The sequence below is a fragment of the Penaeus monodon genome, unplaced genomic scaffold (assembly GCF_015228065.2).
Source record: "Penaeus monodon isolate SGIC_2016 unplaced genomic scaffold, NSTDA_Pmon_1 PmonScaffold_8055, whole genome shotgun sequence".
In the NCBI taxonomy this organism is placed as follows: Eukaryota; Metazoa; Arthropoda; class Malacostraca; order Decapoda; family Penaeidae; genus Penaeus; species Penaeus monodon.
This window is the reverse complement of record NW_023663277.1, coordinates 3,835-12,930: the sequence shown is the minus strand read 5'-3', so window position 1 is coordinate 12,930 and position 9,096 is coordinate 3,835. Positions and strand designations below refer to the sequence as shown.

The 9,096-nt window shown below is 34.6% G+C and overlaps 1 pseudogene; it reads left to right on the top strand.

Moving 5' to 3' along the window:
* Positions 1-1,989: 1,989 nt before the first annotated feature.
* LOC119571803 lies at positions 1,990-2,353 on the top strand (annotated as a pseudogene).
* The last annotated feature ends 6,743 nt before the right edge of the window (positions 2,354-9,096 follow it).

The window sequence follows — 9,096 nt, the reverse complement described above, 5'->3', positions numbered from 1 at the left end:
TGCGTATGTATTGAGGAGGAAGAGGAGGAGGATGATCTACGTGGCACTAGAGAGGGTTTGTTGGTTGGTTGTTTACATGACAAATACAAAAGTTTGCCGTTAGATGGCGTACATAAAAGAAAAACAAACAAACATACTTCTTCCATGGCACTGAAGCAAATGTAACATGACCTTAGTCTTAGGTCATAGGAGCTAACGTGAGGTATTATTAATCATAATAATTATAATAATAGCAGTATCCATTCTTTATAATTCGAACACTCTCTCTTTTTTTCAGTGTGTGTGTGTGTGTGTGTGTGTTTGTTTCTGTGTTTCTGTCTGTCTGCCTGTCTGTGTGATTGATTAGGGGCAGAAAAATCAAAGTAACCCACACAGACACGACACACACACACACACATGCGGCTACACAACAAGAACCAAACACACAAGCAAATCTCACCAAGCTATGAAATGAGTCAACACTGTGGTGCATTACCAGACCACCAACACACGCACATACCCGCATTTACTAGCCCTTTGTCACACACACACACACCACAATCTACTCTAGTCTAGTCTCTGAAAATGAATGTTATGATGATAATTCCAGAGTTGACGGTTGACTTTGTCCCAATGATTTCCTACATTTAACTACAGCAGTCAAACTATCATCACTAATAATCTTATGATGAGTTTATTACTCGCTACTTATCCCAAATGTGACAACCTAAACCACTTGTAGCTAATATACACAGCAGGCAAGCAATTCAATCATTCCATTTAATTCTCACTATGAAGAAAAATATCTACAACTACTTTACTTTACTTGACTCTACTCTACTCTTCTCTTCTCTTAGCACTCTACTGACTAACATACCCCACAATGTTAGACAATAATAATAAAAAACAAAAACAAAGACAAGAGAAAACTGTAATCCTCGCCCAGGATATTATTATTATTATTATGAAATACTAACAAACATTATAACGAGTACAATCAACATTCATTCGGTTGCCCTTATATTTGTAATAATACACAAAAAGTCAATCACAAAAAACAAAACCCAAAATACAAAACAAAACAAACAACAAACAAGCAAGAAAACGTCAACCACGTTTCTCTCAATATTTCGTTAGTACCTAATATAGGTCCAAGGTTTTGTTTTGGTTGTTGGCTTTGGTGGTGGTGGTATTCGTTTTCGTCCTTCTTGATGTTGTTGATATGACGAGAACACGTTTAAAACCGCCGAAACCGTACAGGGTGCGTCCTTGGCGCCTTGAAGCATACGACCACATCCATGGCGGTGACGTCTTCCTCTTGCGGCTCAGTTTAGTTGACGCGTCACGAATCACGGTTCTCGAGGAACACCTTGTATTGACACCCGGGTTTTTCTTCATAGAATTGGAGACCAGAGATACGCTTGACACCTCCACACGAGCAAGACGACTGATGGCATGTTTGGTGTTTACCCTGGCTGTTATCACGCAACACCTTGCGATGCCTCTTAGCAACTCCCTTTCCGAGACCCTTTCCCCCTTTCCACGTCCAGTCCATGGTACTGTCTTGTTGAGCTTCGACTACTACACAAGATACTGCGCCGAACGCCACACAAGAGTCAATGCTAACTCTCCCCTACGTCAGTGTAGCGCTCAGGCGGCCGCATCAACCCGAAGCGCTCCTCTTACCGGCCGCTCTTTAACAAAAAGCGTGACAAATCCTTGTTATCGCTCCTATCAACTACGGATTACACAAATAGATGAGTACTCATGATTATTGATTTTTGGTCTAGCTCATAAACATAACTTTGTGCATTGCAGCACATCACACCTCACAGCATCATACCTCAAGCTCTGTTTACACAGTGTGAATGGGCGGCGGCCAAGCCACACAGTGATAGCCATACGCGGCGCGAGTAAGGGCGGCCGCTGTGGTTATAAATTCACTCTTGCAGCTGTGGCTCAGTTTTCCTATTCTGTCAATCTAGATACAACAACCAATCATCAATCAACATGGCACGACCAAGCAGACTGCACAGCAAGTCTACTGGAGGCAAGGCTCCCCGCAAAGCAGTTGGCCACTGCAAGGCAGCCCAAGTCTGACCACCTGCTACCGGAGGTGTTCAAGAAGAGAGCCCCATCGTTACAGGCCTGGGAACTGTCGCCCCTTCGTGAGGTGCCGCGTTACCAAGAAGAGCACAGGCTCTTATTCGCAAGCTGCCCTTTCCAGCTCCCTTGTCCGTGAGATTGCCCAAGACTTCAAGACTGACCTCCGCTTCCCGTCGTCTGCTTGTCATGCTCTGCAGGAGCCTCCGAGGCTTACCTGGTTGGCCTTTTCGAGGACACAACCTGTGTGCCATTCATGCTTAACGCGTGACCATTATGCCAGGATATCCAACTTTGCTCGTCGTATTCCGGAGAGCGCGCCTAAGCTTTTGGTGGCTTGCTTGTTTCCTTGCATTCCCAAAACAACCTTGGCCCTTTTCCGGCCTAACTAAGTCGCACAGAGAGATTTAAAGATGCGGGGCATTTATTGTTGTGTTCACATTTTAAAATCATCAATCAATCAATCAATCATCACCGTGATCAGTTACAATATGGTATATGTATATATACATATTGTAATACATAGTTTGTGATACATACTTTGGGTTGTAAGCTGTAGAAACCTGATCATAGCCGTGTAAGTGAACTGCATCAAAAATACATCCTACTTAATGGTAAACATTATATGAATTCTGATTATATTTAACTGTTTAATAAGATACGATATTCACAAAATGTGTATGTATACAGATGTATGTAGATTGATATTTTGTGTGTTTGTGTGTGTGTGTGTGGTGTGTGTGTGTGTGTGTTTGTGGTGTGTGGTGTGGTGTGTTTGTGTGAGAGAGAGAGTGAGAGAGGCATAGAAATTGTGTGTGTAGAGATACACACAATTTATATATCTATCTATCTATAGATAAATATATAAATTGTGTGTATATATATAGATAAACAGACAGACAGATAGATAGATAGATAGATAGATAGATAGATAGATAATTTGTGTGTATAGAGATAGAAAAATGGATTGATAGATATAGAAATTGTGTGTATAGAGATAGACAGAGAGATAGATAGATAGATAGATATAGAAATTGTGTGTATAGAGATAGACAGACAGACAGACAGACAGACAGACAGACAGACAGACAGATAGACAGATAGATAGATAGATAGATAGATAGATAGATAGATATAGAAATTGTGTGTATAGAGATAGATAAATGGATTGATAGATATAGAAATTGTGTGTATAGAGATAGACAGACAGACAGATAGATAGATAGATAGATAGATAGAGAGATAAATTGTGTGTATATAGATATAGATATTGTGTATATATTATACCACACCTCTCAAATAGATTATATAACATCTTAGCTATATATAATATATATATATAATATATATTGAATTACATACCCCCTCCGTCTCATAGTAATGTGTGTCATTTACATACAATTATCGAACAGACATAATTATTGTGTGCCCCTCGGGATACAAGATACTTAGAGACAAAACACTTTACTATATCCGTTGGCCTAAAAAAGGGGGGCAAACCCCAAAAAAAAAAAAAAATTCTATCCAATCTGTAATCCTTAGATAAGCCAAGTAAATAATCCGGCACGCTTTCATAATGTCTTTTTTTTTTATCTACTTTTAAAAAGCTTTGTGGCGCCAAAAGGACCGATGTTGGTGTATGAGGCAAGTAAACCGTAGCACCTAGTATTTACTTTGAAGAAGTGTACTTGGTGACGGCCTTGGTGTACCTCGCTCACACGTGCTGGCCATTCTCCTGCAGCAGAAGCCTGCCGGCGTCTGAATCTCCCGGCTAGTGATGGTGTACACGCTTTGTTGTAGTGTGCAAGGCGGGCAGCTTCAGCTGCAATGCGTTTCAAAAATGTCATTCAGCCGAAAGAATTCATGATTGACATGGCCTTGAGGAGAATACCGGGATCAGGGTGGACCCTGCTTCAACACCTTGTAAATGTCGATGCTGTAAGCTCTCCTTCTCCTGCGCTTCTTCTTCTTATCTCCCTTGTGATATACGTTTTTGGGCCTTACGGCCTTCCTGTGCAGCCTTCAGAAGTGTTGGGTGGCATTATTTGATTGACAGTTGCAACAGTTGTGCTAAACAAACCGTTTTCAAAATTTCCTTTATAGTCGTCACTAGCGCCAGACTCGCCTTGACAAGACACGACTAGCCCACCTTATTGTCCCAACCGCGGGAAACCCGCCGCGTTGCCACACAGTACAATCGACCGGTCATTAGGAGCCACCTATAAGAAGCCAAGCTTTTCGTTTTAAAAAATTTATTTTTGAATCTTTGAGGCAAAGTCTAACTCTAACATCATCATGTCTGGCCGTGGTAAGGGTGTAAGGTAGAGGGCAAGTCAAGTCCCGCGCAAGCAGCCGGCCTTCAGTTTTTCCCGTAGTAGGATTCATCACGCCTTCTCCGTAAGGTAACTATGCAGAGCGGGTGTGAGCTTGAGCCCCTGTATATCTCGGCTGCCCGTCATGGAATACCTGCGTGCTGAAGTACTATAATTTGCAGGTACTGCTGCCCGGACACAAGAATGGACCCGTATCTCCCCGTCATTTGCAGCTGGCCATCCGTAACGACGAGAGCTCAACAAGCTCCTCTCTGGCGTGACCATCGCCCATGGTGGTTGTCCCTGCCTATATACAGGCGTGGCTCCTTCCCCAGAAGACTGATACGAAGTACTACTTTTCGTATTACCTCTTTGTCAACAATATCGGCTCCTTTAGTAGCCACAAAGCTCAAAAAAGAGAGATCTTTGAAAAACACCTCAGTCCCTATGAGTGGCAGGTCTAAAATTTGATATAAATGGTCAACATGCACACATAGAAATGTTTTTCACACATATGGCTGACATTATTATGTTGTAAAAATATCCCACGCAAACCAAGACTGATTGACTGCTTGCGAGTACGGCAATAATCGTGTAATCTTGGTTTCATCAATATATGAATAATGTGCACACCACATAAATATATATTATAAGACCCCATTGTTAACGTTTATACACTGTGTTTACGATATAATAAAATAGACATCCCCGAATTACTTGACAGTTATAATATCGTGTTTCATAACAATATATGAATTATAAAAGTTTAATTTCAAATGTAATATACATATGGATGGATGTATGGATCTGTGTCTATAATGCCGTATAGTATCTGTATCTGTTGCGCATGTGCATGGGGCCCAAAAAAAAACCCTGTGGGGTTAATGGCGGCAAAAATGGTTTTTTTTGGGGGCAAAAAAAAAATTTGGGGTGGTTTTTGGGGGGGTGGGGGGGGGGGGCCAAATGCCCCCCCCCAACACCAAAACAAACCTTTGTTTTTGGTTGTGCATGTGCATGTGTATGCAACTGTGTGTGCATGTGCATGCAACTGTATGCGCATGTGCATGCAACTGTGTGTGCGTGTGCATGTGTATGCAACTGTGTGTGCATGTGCATGCACATGTACATGCAACTATGTGTGCATGTACATGTTACTGCAACTGTGTGTGCATGTGCATGTGTATGCAACTGTGTGTGCGTGTACAGTGCATTTGTAGCAACTGTGTGTCCGTGTACATGTGCATGGTGTATGCACTGTGTGCTGCTGTTCCATTTACATGTACATGCAACTGTGCGTGTGCATGTGCATGTGCATGCAACTGTTGTGTGTGAATGTGTCATGCACATGTACATGCACCTGTGTAGGTGCGTGTGCATGTGCATGTACATGTACATGCAACTGTGGTGTCCGTGTGCGTGTGCATGTGCATGCCAACTGTGGTGTATGTACATAACTAGAAAGTAACTATTTAATGATAATATTTTTGTGAACTAAATGTGACCTATTCTGAAGTATAAAAATATCAAATTTGTACAGAGACATCGACTCTAATTAACGAGCAAACCATCCAATGGGAAAGCGCAGTATGGTGGAGTGTTACGCCAGCCACTGAAAACCTAGGGTGCGAACAGTTACTAAACTATATTTTCGTTCACATAGGTTAATAAGTCAATTGGTTCAATGGTGTGACTCTGACCAAAACAAACTCAGAGTTAGTGCAATGTGTAACATAACTTTAATATATTAGCTAAATAATAGTTGCTAACACAAGATATTTTGACATTACTTTCCAATGCCTTTTTGGTTATTTTTAAATAACACAAAATAAGTTCAATAATAAAAATAAATATCAATATTTTTAAATAATATTGGTGATGCACTACAGTGTATTAAATGTCGCTGATAATATATAAATATATTGATCGAACTTTGTTTATTATATATATATTATATATATTATATATATATATCTATAACATATATCTCCATTATTTACATATCTATACATATCTATACAATATATATATATATATATATATATATATATATATATATATATACATATATATACATATAAATATACTATATATACATATATTATCATATATATACCTTATCTACATTATATACTATATATCCATATATATCCAGTATATACATATAGAACATATATATACAAATATATATACATATATATATCACATACTAGTATTAATATACATACATATATATTACATACATATATATATACATATCAAAGTATTTATATATATACATCCCTTTATTATATACATATATATATGTATACATTATATATATCATATATATATATACATATGATATATATATAATCCATATAATTATACTAATACCTATATATATTATATAATATATATATATTCTATATATATATATATCTTTATATATATTATATATATGTAATATTATATATATCTATCTATATATATATATCATATCTAATATATATATATATACATATATAAAATGTGTGTGTGTGTGTGTGTGTGTGTGTGTGTGTGTGTGTATCCAATGTTAACAAACTGTGTTTTATTTCGTGTTTTGATATAATATATGACGTAAAAGAATGAATGAAATATTAAATCACTATACAAGTCTATGATATAAACATATATATATATATATATATATATATATATATATATATATATATATATATAAACATATTAATATTATATATAATTATGTAAGATATATATAGATATAGATATATAATGTGAAGTAAATCTTAAACATATATATAATATAACATATATATATAATAGAACATATATATATAATATAACATATAGATATAATATCAACATATATCTATATAATAATATAACCCAATATCTATATCTATATATTATTATAATATAACACATATATTAATTAATATACACACAGATATGAGAAATATAATATAATATATAATATAATCTAATATATTATATTATATATATATATATATATATATTGATATATAATATATATATCTAATAACATATTATATATATATATATATATATATCTCTTATATCTATATATATATATATCTATCTAAACATCTATATATACTATATATAACATATATCTATATAATAGATATATATATATATCGTACTATATATTATCTCTATTCTATATCATACACATATTATATATTATAATCATCACATATCGATAATCTACATATATATATATATATTTAATATCAACATATATTATATTATCTATACGTATCTATATAATATATATATTCTCTAATTCACAATATTGATATTTTATATATTCTCACCATATAATATCTATACCCTTTCTACTAATATAACATAACATTTATAATATACACATTCTATATATATAACATATATATGTATATCTATCGTAATATATATATATATATATATAGTCTATATATATATATATCTCATTTTCTATCTCATACATATACTCTCTGTTATATCTCTGTATCCCATCTATATATTATATATCTATATATATATCATATATTCTATACTATATATTATTATATATATATTATCTATCTATATATATAAATATTATAATATTATCTATATATATATATATTATATATATATATATATATATCTATATCTCTATATATATATTATATCTACATATATTATATATATCTCTATCTATTAATACTCCTCACTCTTTACTTATCTCTCATCTATATCTACTTCTATCTCTACTCTACTCTATCTAATAACTCTATATATTATACTTATATATATATATCTCATTCTTATCCTATTATATCTTATATATTCTCATATCTATATATATATACTATATCTATCTATATCTTCATATCTATCTCTCTCTATCTATCTATTCCTACTATCATATATAAATCCTATACCTTTATATTATATATTATCTCATCATCTATCTCTTCTACTCTCACTTCTATTATTATTCTCTCTATCTCTATCTATTATCTCCCTATCTCTGTATCTCTATCTCTCTCTCATCTCTATTCTCCCTATATATGTATCTATTATCTATTCTCATATCTCTCTCTATTCTCTATCATCCTATCTACATCTATACTTCTATGTATATGTATATTGTTATTTCTTTATGTATATATGTATATATGTATGTATATATGTATATATGTATGTATATATGTATATATTCAATGAGAGCAAAGGGATAACAGATCACTCTTAACCGTAGCTGAAGAGATACAGCCAGTGTAAAAGGTATGAATGAGAATGAATATCTTCACATCCCCCCCCCCCCCTCGACACTCCAGACATGAAAGAGAAATATAAATTTAATATATTTACTATGCAAGGGGTTTTCGCCCCCCTACTTTTCCAATCTCTAACTTCCTTACATTTCACCACTTTACCTTCCCCCCCCCCTGCCCTTCGATTTCTTCACCTCTTTACTTCATTGTTTATGATTTATTAATATATCTTCACAATACAAGATATGTATTTGACCGGTTTCGATTGTGTCTTCGTCAGAAATACATGTATTTCTGACGAAGACACTTTTATACATCTGTCCATATGAATACAGCAAGATAAATACACCAGCGGCTAACTTACATATCATAGAGCGATAAATAATAAAAAGCGATGGATAGCACGGAACATACTTACCCATTGCTGGCGATAAAAATACTAATAATATAAACAC